Consider the following 10950-nt stretch of genomic DNA (forward strand, 5'->3'; position numbering starts at 1 on the left):
TTCTTCCGAGGTGCCTCTGGGTGGATTCAAACTGCCAACCTTTTGGTTAATAGGTGAGTGCTTAACCATTTGCACCACCCAGGGACTTCTTCCCTGATTAACGAGGCAGAGTTAATTACTTCTCTATCTCAGCTTCTATCACATGTTTTCCAAATACTACCATAGTACTTTTCATTGCATATGAGTTTATCCGTTTGTGTTTATCTTCCACGATAGATCGAAGCTCCTTAAAGGCGACACACTATCTTTTAAAACTTTGAGGTGCAGCATCTATCACAGTTCCTGGCATATACAGGGATTCAATAGATTTCTACCTACAGAATAAATCATTGAAAGTATTTTAACTAGTGTGATAGTTGGTTGTGTGTCATCTTGGCTGGGCCATGATTCTCAGTGGTTTGGCTGTTATGATGTAGTTTTTGACAGTCATATGATAGGTGATCACTTCCGTGATGAGATTTGATATAATGTGGTCACCTCCATGATGGGATCTGCTGTGAGTAGCCAATCAGTTGAAAGGGAGTTTCCTTGGGCATGTGGTCTGCATCAAATATAAGTGGACATTCTGACAAGGCTCATGGGCTTTTACTTACTCTGGATCCTGCAGCTGGCTCCTGTTCATCTCACTTCCGGTTCTTGGAACTTGAGCTAGCAGCTTATCTGTGGTCTTGTCTGCCAATCTTGGGATTCATTGGTCTTTGCAACCTGTGAACAAGAGTCCTGCTCTTTCACTTGCCAATTTTGGGTTCACTAGTCCCTGTGGTTACATGAATCAAGAGAAGCCTCCAGCTTGACCCATGGATTTGGCATGTTCCAGCCTCTACAACCAAGTGAGCCAATTCCTTTATATAAATCTCTCTATATAGATATTTATACCCTTTACTGGTTTTGCTTCTCTAGAGAGCCCAGCCTAAGACAGCTAGTATGCCAACAAATTAGATAGATAAAATGGACAGATTCTGAGACAGATACAAATTACCAAAATGGACACAATGAGAAACAGAAATATCTGCATGCATCTCTAACAAATAAATATATTGAATTAGTAATTAAAAAATTTTTTCATAAAAAAAGTCCAGACCCAGATGGCTTCACTGGTGAATTCTAATAAATATTTAAAGACTAATTAATACCAGCTCTTTACAAACTCTTCCAAAAATAGGAGGAAACACTTTCATTATTTGAAGCCAATATTACGCTAATGCCAAAACCAGACAAAACCAGACAAATACTTCAGAAAAAAAATAAAACTACAGACCAGTATCGCTTATGGATATGATCGCAAGAATTCTCAACAAAATTCTAGCAAACCAAATCTAGCAACATATAAAAAGAGTTTTACACCATGACCAAGTGGTACTTATTCCAGAAATACAGGTGAGATTAGCATCTGAAGATCAATCTATATGATACATCATATTAATAAACCAAAGGGCAAAAGCCACATGATTGTCTCAATGAATGAAGTAGAAGCATTTGCAAAACCCAGCACTTTTCCATGACAAAAACACTCAACAAACTAGGAATAGAAGGTAACTTCCTCAATTTGATAAGGGGCATTTATGAAACCCGTACCTAGCATCCTACTTAATAGTGAAAAACTGAATGCTTTCACTCTATGATCAGGAATAAGACAAGGAGGTCCACTTTCGCTATTTCTTCTCAACATGACACTGGAGGTTCCAGCTGGGCCAAATATTCAAGAAAATGAATTAAAAGACATCCAGATTGGAAAGGAAGAGTTAAAACTATCTCTGTTTGCAGATGACATGATTGTATATAGAAAGTCTTAGAGAATCCACTAAAGAAAAAACTGTTAGAACTAATAAACGAATTCAGCAAAGTGGCAGGATACAAGATCAACATATATAAATCAATTGTATTTCTATACACTAGCAATAAACAATTCAAAAATGAAATCAAGAAAACAATTCCAATTACTATAGCATCAAAAAGAATAAAATAGCTACTTATCAATTTAACAAAAAAAAGTGCAAGATGTTTGCCCTGACAACTACAAAACACTGTTGAAAGAAATTAAAGAAGACGTAAATAATGGAATGACACTCTATGTTCACGAATCAGAAGACATAATATTTTTAAGATGACAGTACTTCCAAAGTTGATCAAAAGATTCAATGCAATCCCTATCAAAATTCTAGCTGGCTTTTTTTTTTCCAGAAATTGACAAGCTGTTCTAAAATTCATATGAAAATGCAAGGGACCTAAAATAGTCAAAACAATCTTGAACAGAAGGAAAAAGTTAGAGACTCACTTTAAAAAAAAAAAAAAAAAACTTATCTACAAAGCTACAGAAGTGAAAACTCTGCGGTATTGACATAAGGATAGACATATAGATCAACAGAACAGAATTTAGAGCCCCAAAATAAACCCTTACATTTATGGCCTATTAATTTTTGAACAGATTGCCAAGATAATTCAATGGGGGAAAGAATGGTTGTTTTCCAAATGTGACAAATGGATAGTCACAGTTGGACCCCTTCATTACAACTTACATAAAAATTAACTTTAAATGAGTTATAGACCAAAATGTAAGAGCTAAAACTATAGAACTCTTAGAATAAAATATAGGAGTAAATCTTCATGACTTTGGGTTAGACAATGTTTCTTAAATATACAACAAAAAGAACAAGCAACAAAACAAAAATAGATAAATTGGTCTTCATAAAAATCAAAAACTTTTGTGCTTCAAGGACACCATCAAGAAAGTGAAAAGACTAGGAGAAAATATTTGCAAATCATATATCTCATAAGGAATTTGTATCTAAAATATATAAAGAACTCTTGAAACTCAGTAGTAAAAACACAAATAACCCCCCCAAAAATGAACATAGAATTTAAATATACATATCTCCAAAGAATGCATAGAAATGGTCAACGAGCACATTAAAAGATATCATTATCTCAATATTACTAGTCTTTATGAAGAGCAAATCAAAACCATAATGAGATGCCACTTCATATGCACCAGGATGGCTAAAATAAAGACTATAATAAATGTTGAAAAGGATTTGGAGAAATTATAACCCATTTACATGGGAATATAAAATGGTTCAGCCACTTTGGGAAACAGTTTTTTGCAGTTGCTCAAAATTTCAGGGTTAACACATACCCAGCAGTTTCATTTCTAGGTATATACTCAAGATAAACGAAAACCTATGTCCACATAAAAACTTGTACATGAGTGTTCATAGCAACATAATAGCTCCAAAGTGAAAAAACAAATATTCATCAACTGGTGAATGGATAAACAAAATGTATATCCATAAGATGGAATGTTATTCAGCAATTAAAAAAATTAATCAAACAACTGGTTGTTATTGAGTCAACTCTGACTCACAGAAACCACGTGTGTATCAGAGTAGAACTGTACTTCATAGGATTTTTAATGGCTGATTTTTCAAAAGTAGATTGCCAAGTCTTTATTTCGAGGCATCTCTGGGTGGACTGGAGCCTCCAAGTTAGGGTAGCAGCCAAGGAGTTAACTATTTGTACCACCCAAGGGCTCTACTATGACATGGATAAATATGGAAAACATATGCCCAGTGAAAGATGCCAGTTACAAAAGGCCACATATTGTATGATCCCACTGACATAAAGTGTCCAGAATAAGCAAAACTTTAGAGACAGACAATACATTAGTGGTTGCATAGCGTTGGGGTGGGGAGAGCAGGCAGTTAGGGCTTCATTTGGGGTTGATGAAATACTCTAAAGTTAGATTGTAGTGATACTTTCACAGCTCTGTGAATATACTATAAACCATTGAACTGTACATTTGAAATGGGGAACAGTTTATTGTATGTGAGTTAAATATCAAGAAGACTGTTGTCATGGATTGAATTGTGTCCTCCAAAAATATCTGTCAACTTAGCTGGGTCATGATTCCCAGTATTGTATGATTGTGTACCATTTTGTAATGTGATGTGATTTCCTTATGTGTTGTAAACTCTATCACTATGATGTAATAAGATGGATTAGCGGCAGTTACACTGACGAGGTCAATGAGATTAGACAGTGTCTTAAGGCAATCTCTTTTGAGATATAAAAGAGAGAAGCGAGCAGAGACACAGGAGGACCTAATACCACCAAGAAAGCAGTGCCGGGAGCAGTGTCCTTTGGACCCGAGGTTCCTGTGCTGGGATGCTCCCAGACCAAGGGAAGACTGATGCATCATAAGGACTTTCCTCCAGAGCCAACAGAGAGAGAAAGACTTCTCCTGGAGCTGATGCCCTGAATTTGGACTTGTAGCCTGTTGGACTGTGAAAGAATAAACTTCTCTTTATTAAACCCATCCACTTGTGGTATTTCTGTTATAACAGCATTAGATGATTAAGACAACTGTTAAACATTACTTTTCACTAGAGTCACAGGGTTCCAAATTCTCTAAAGCAAGATTGTCCAATAAAGAGGAATTACGGTTTTTGGAATATTAAGAAATCTTTTCTTGTATTAAAAGCACTCCTAAGCATCAAGTTTTGAAATATGATAAACATGAGGCTCAAATCTTGGAACGAATCCTTTCTCCAGAGCTAGCTTTTAGAACAATCTTGTAGTCATGATTTCTAAGAATTTGCAATGCCCTCTTAATTCCAAGAATGTACTATCTGCCAGAACAAAATACTCAGGCAATTCGGTAGTTTAAACTCAAAGATACAAACTCTATGTGAAAGAGAAAATATTTATACATTCAGAAAAAAACATACTAATACTATTAATTTTAGACCTTTTATACAAGACCATACAATAAAATGTTCATTAACTTTTTTTTTTTTTTCAAATAGAACAAATATATGCTCCTTCCTTAGTCCTGGCATCCACATCTAAACTTTGTATTATTTTTGAAAAGCTCATTTAGCCTCTTACGTCTGTGGATTCCACTGCCTGCCAACACATGGGTTTGCACACACTGTCTAGGGGATGTGTGCATCGCAAGACAAGAAGGGTCAGAGATAGGAGATCTACAAAAGATTTGCCTGTCAAGAAACTTTGCTCCTTAAGTGTTACCTTGTACTCTGTCTCCACTTTTAGGTAACTTAACCAATCATGCCCGAAGCCAGCTATGTGCATTCCTATTGATTTTATGTTAGTTCAACAAACGTTTACTGAATTCTCACTATGATGAAATATATTTAGGATATAGAAGTGAAAATGGGATGGAAGGGTAGGAAAGCAATTTTTAATAACACCTAACCTCTGCTGGAGCCCTGGGGTGGTGCAGTGGTTAAGCATTCAGGCTGCTAACTAAAAGATCAGCAGTTCAAATCCACCAGCCGCCCCTTGGAAACCCTGTTCTATCCTGTAGGGTCACAATGAGTTGGAATCGACTCGAAGGTAATGGTAATCTCTGCTAGGCATTGTGCTTCTTTTCTCATTTAAGCCTTTAGAATGATTTCCTTATTATTCCCAGTTTACAGATGAGAAAACAGGGACTTAGAGAGTTTAAATAACTTGCTTGAGGTCAAACAAATCTTGACAGACCCAGGATTTGAACCTAGTCAGATATGTCTGAAATCAAACTCAAACTGGTGTAGGAGGGAGACAAGAAAGCAAGACAGAGAAGAGCTGTCACAGAGAGAAGAAGAAGATCAAGAGTGGATGAAGTCTGAAAAACCTAGTGCATTTCAGGGAGGGTTGGTCAAGGTTGTGTAGTGTGATAAAAAAGTCAAGAAAGGTCAGTGGTTAGAGGGCACCCTTGACTGTGGCTGTTAGCTCACTGAAGACCTGTGATAGGGTAGTTGTAGGATTTCAGTTAAGGGGCTGGATGGAATCCAGAGAGTGAAAGATTAAGAAATGAGCAGTATAGAAGTAGGCACTGTTGTAGTTACTTTCCAGACTTTTTTTCACAGTGACCCTAGAGAAAAGTGAGTCAGAAACTTGAGGGGAAAAATATGGATCCAGGGAAGGTATTTCCTCGTTAGGATGAAAAGGATGCTAAAAAATTTCCAAGGCGTGAGCAAAGAACCAATATGAAGGAGATTAAAAAGGAAAATACAGAGAGAGGTGCAGGTTACTACTCAGGATTGGTTAATGGCCAGAATCAACAACCCCTCATCCAGTGGCTGTTCCTCCTAATTCTCCACCTCCAGGCAAGCCTCAGAGGCCAGCCCTGGGCCCTCTTCAACCAATCAGCCTAGGAGTGAAAGAAGAAGGGCATGGAAACAATCCCCCAGTCTTCACTGCCAAGTCATGTAATGACATAACCGTCTGCTGTTTGGCAACTGGGCTCAACGACCCATGGCCCCTATCTAGACGTAAAGATGAAAAATATAGTCTAGCTGTGTGCCCAGAAAAAGAAATTGGGTTTGGCTGGCCAGGCTGCCATGGCAGAAATGCACAGACATATTTGAGAGAATATAGGGTGGTGGGGCTGCCTCGGGGGCATGTTCCTAGAAGAGGGGGGGATGGAATGGTATAAAATGCAGATGTGAAGGGGTTGGGCTTCGCAATGAGGGTCACTTCTAAGATTCAAGGAAAGGGAGAATAGCTGAAATTATAAAGGAACATTAAGCAGGAAAGGAGGGAATTTGGGTATTTATGACAAATGTCCTTACGAGATAAGTTTATTATAGTAGTAGTAGAATATTTTTCACAAGAGAAATATGATATAAAAAGGAAGAAATGAAGAAAAGTATATTTAAAGATGATAATACCTAGTGAAAAAATACAAGGCAAGGATGAGCTCTGAAATCAAGAGTCCTAAGTTCTAGTTTCAACACTTTCTACAGACTATGTGGTTTCAGAAAGTCGTTTTTCTTCTAGGCTTGCATTTTCTTATCTGAGGAGAGAAAGGAAGAGAGCTAATAAAATATTGTCTTTTGGTTATGTGTCTGACACTAGGCAAATCTTAGGGCCATTGGCAAAGTGAGTGACTATGGTAAGTTACTAAACCTGAATTTCAATATTTTCATCTGTGAAGGAAGTTCAGCTCAACTGCCTCCTTGGTTTGTGAAGACAACGGTAAATGAAATGACATATGTGAGAGCTTCATTAATACTGAATTTATGGTAACTCTCTTTCTCAGGAGAGAACAGTAAATTCAGTCAACTCTTCTGAGCAACAAACATTGTCACGTGCTGCAGTTAAAATGGTGGTGAGAGAGAGATTTATTCGCCATATTTTACTTTAGCAAATGTAAAACAAAAAACAAACAAAAAAAAAAAACAAGATTTCTGAAATCTAAACCGATACATTGGTTTGTCTGCCCTTGAATCTGTTTGCTTACTATATTTATGAACGAGTTGCCTGAGTCACAAGTGTTTGATAAAGGCTGTTGTAGAACAACACCTTTCACCAAAGCCTTCTGCAGCTAAGAGATTTTTATTGCAACGTATCAGAAAACAAAAATGGGAAATGGGCTGCAGGCACTCAGGCTATAAACAGACCAAAATCCAAAGAAGTACAATCTCTAAGTGTTTTTTATACAGTTTTGACAGGTGCTGGTTAATCATAAGGAAGGATCTCTCAACATGCCCTTTACAGTAACTGGAACATGTACCTATGAGTAAATTACTTACAAACTATGATTGGTTAAAGTAAAGACGAAGAACTAAGATCATGGTTGGGTGACCTTTTCTTGTTTTTCTTTTCTTAACAGTTTGGTCTCTTGGCTCAGGGTTCCCAGGTCTGCCATATGATGGTTGTTTTTTATATGTTATGTGGGCTACGAATGATATTGGTAGATTTTTAACTCGTTTCCTGGGGTAAATTGTTATTTAGTTTTGGTACACACATCCACAGTCCATTGAACTGGTTACAGCACTCTATCCTATCCTTTGATGTAGCTTCTTATTGTTTGAAGTCTGTCTTAGTCATCTACTGCTGCTATAACAGAAATATCACAAGTGGAGAAATTTATTCTCTCACAGTCCAGTAGGCTAGAAGTCTGAATTCAGAGCGCTGGCTCCAGGGCAAGGCTTTCTCTCTCTGTTGGCTCTGGAGGAAGGGCCTTGTCATCAGTCTTCCCTTGGTCTGGGAGCATCTCAGCACAGGAATCTCAGGCCCAAAGGACATGCTCTGCTCCTGGCACTGCTTTCTGGGAAGTATGAGTTCTGGCCCCTCTGCTTACTTCCCTTTCCTTTTATCTCTTGTACGATAAAAGATGGTGCAAGCCGTACCCCAGGGCAACTCCCTTTACATTGGATGAAGGATGTGACCTTAGTAAGGGTGTTACAACCCCACCCTAATCCTCTTTAACATAAAATTATGATCACAAAATGTGGGACAACCACACAATACTGGGAACCATGGCCTAACCAAGTTGACACATATTTTTGGGGGACACAATTCAATCCATGACAAGTCCTATAGATTCTGACAAACAAGTTGGCCTTTTGTGGTTATGGCCTGCTGTGGTTAGGTTAACCTTTTATCAAGGCAGACAGGTCCTTCACTGCTCTCTGTTCAATTAAATTATAACTTCAGAATTTGATACATATTTAATTATGGTGATTCTTTAATATGTCTTTCTTGTTAGCCTAAGGAATCAAAGTAATTTCAACATTATTGAATATTTCAAGGTAAGCTTAACTCTTGTTACAGATGATTAATATCTTTTATGTACCAGTGAAAGGAGACTCACGCTCATAAGATGTATCACACAACACCCAGCTGAATAGCTTTGGATGAATAAGGTAATTTTAGTGAACTTCAATTTCAATGGACTTACTGTCTAAAAAGAAGGCTTGGAGGAGATGATTCAAATATGTAATAGTTGATATGATGGATTTTATAAGTAGAAAAATATATACATTTGAGGTTGTAAAGAAGAAAGGAGGAAAACAATAAATAACAATTTGACTGATTTAAAAAATAAACTGGTGAGAATAGTCCTGGTTTATAATTATCTGTTTATGTCTTTAAAATACTGACCATGTTAAAAACAACAACAACAAAAAAACTGAAGTAGCCGATGGTCCAGGGGCCGCTGAGAAGCACGAGCAGAGTTGGGGTGCAAGGGTGTATGCCCAGCACTGCCGGGACTCCCCATCCCGGCCATCTTCGTGTGAGTGCGGGGCTGGCGCGACCGCGCCCTGGGGCTCAGCGCCCAGCATCTTGGCCCCCAGCCCAGTCCTCTAGCGCGGACCAAGAGAGCGCGAAAAATCATTGTTTCTTCTCCAGAGGGTGAACATTTATAGAACTGATTTCACGGATCTGGTAAATGGCAAAAGACGCTGGTCTAATCGAAGCCAATGGAGCACTAAAGGTCTTTATAGATCAGAATCTTCGTCCTGGAAAACGTGTGGTATCGTTAGTAGCTGTTCATCCTTCTACAGTAAATACACTTGGAAAACAACTCCTGCCAAAAACTTTTGGACAGTACAATGTCACTGCACAGCAAGTGGTAATTGGTACACCTCAGGGACCTGCAGCGCCAAATACCATCCAGGTAGGAAGTCCACACACCCCCGACACACACTTTGTATCATAACAACCAGGCTTCAGATTTCTCACCTTGGTCAGCTGGGAAATGCAGCAGTAGAGGAGAGAAGACTGGCAAGGGTCTGAAGCATTTTTCAATGAAGATTTGTGATAAGGTTCAGAGGAAAGGAACCACTTCATATGAGGAAGTGGCAGATGAATTGGTCGCGGAGTTCAGTGCTGCAGATAACCATATTTTATGAATCAGCTTATGACCAGAAGAATACAAGATGACGATCTATGATGCCTTGAGAGTCTTAATAGTCATGAACATCATCTCTAAGGAGAAGAAAGAATTCAAATAGATCGATCTGCCTACTAACTTGGCTCAGGAATGTCAGAATTTAGAGGTAGACAGAGAAGACTTGAAAGAATAAAACAGAAGCAATCTCAACTTCAAGAACTTATTCTACAGCAAATTGCCTTCAAGAATCTGGCGCAGAGACACCGTCAAACAGCAGCGACCCAACCAACCACCTGCCTCCAACTTTTTACCCACCTACCGTTTATCATTATGAATGCCAGAGAGAAGACCGGGATCGACTGCAGTGTTTCTAATGACAAATTTGAGTATCTGTTTAATTTGGACAACACATTCGAAATCCGTGATGATATAGTAGTATTAAAGTGAATGGGAGTGGCTTGTGGACTACAGTCAGGATGCTGTTCCGCCGAAGAGCTTAAAATGGCAAGAAATTTGGTACCTAAAGTTCTGGAACGTTTTGTGACAGAAAGAGCTCAGGGATCAATCAGCAGTGTATTTGTCACATCACCAGTTCAGCTTCAAATGGCACAAAGCTTTCTGCCTGTTACTTGACCAATGGAGTGGACGGAATGTTGACCAGGAGCTCCAATGGGTCTCAGCACAGTGGCTCCAGGGTGGAAACGCCAGTATCTTATGTCGGGAAAGACGACGACAAGGGTGACTTTAACGAAAATGACAATAAAGACTGATTTTCTTGGCTTGTAGATTTCCCTTCTCCCCTTCAAATTCAGCTTCAGGAAAAAAAATGTTTAGGGAAGAGAAACTTTTTTTTTTTTTTAAATGTGGGTTTTTCTGTTTCTTTTTGACCTTCCCGAAAGAAGATATTGGTAAGCTATTGAATTTAGATATGCACCTCCGATAAGTAAGCAAGGATTGTTTTTAGTAGGTTTAAAAAAAAAAAGTGATGTGGATGTGTTTTGATACCAGTGTGGTGATACAGAATTTTATTTACTTTCTAGAATTTTGTGTTTTCATTTTCCAGTTTTTTGGGTTTTTTTTTGCCCCGTAAAAATTCTTGCTGAGTTTGCTGAAGAAATTGTACTTCGTCCACATTTATTTGCAGTGTATTTTGAATGGTGTCGCTAACCGACCTGACGGATAACAAGATTACATCATGAGTTTTTATTTTGTTAAAACATGCAGTGTCCAAAGAAGTACCAAGCAGAATAGCAAAGCTCTGTTTTTTTTAAAAAAACTCATTAGGCACCATAAATTTTATAATGACTTTAATTTCCCTTAAATTATAT

General features: G+C 38.1%; 1 pseudogene; it reads left to right on the forward strand.

Moving 5' to 3' along the window:
• The first annotated feature begins 9178 nt into the window (after nt 1-9178).
• Nucleotides 9179-10392, forward strand: LOC101347220 (transcription factor Dp-1 pseudogene; annotated as a pseudogene).
• The last annotated feature ends 558 nt before the right edge of the window (nt 10393-10950 follow it).

Source organism: Trichechus manatus, unplaced genomic scaffold (genome assembly GCF_000243295.1).
Source record: "Trichechus manatus latirostris isolate Lorelei unplaced genomic scaffold, TriManLat1.0 scaffold00235, whole genome shotgun sequence".
NCBI classification, from domain to species: domain Eukaryota; kingdom Metazoa; phylum Chordata; class Mammalia; order Sirenia; family Trichechidae; genus Trichechus; species Trichechus manatus.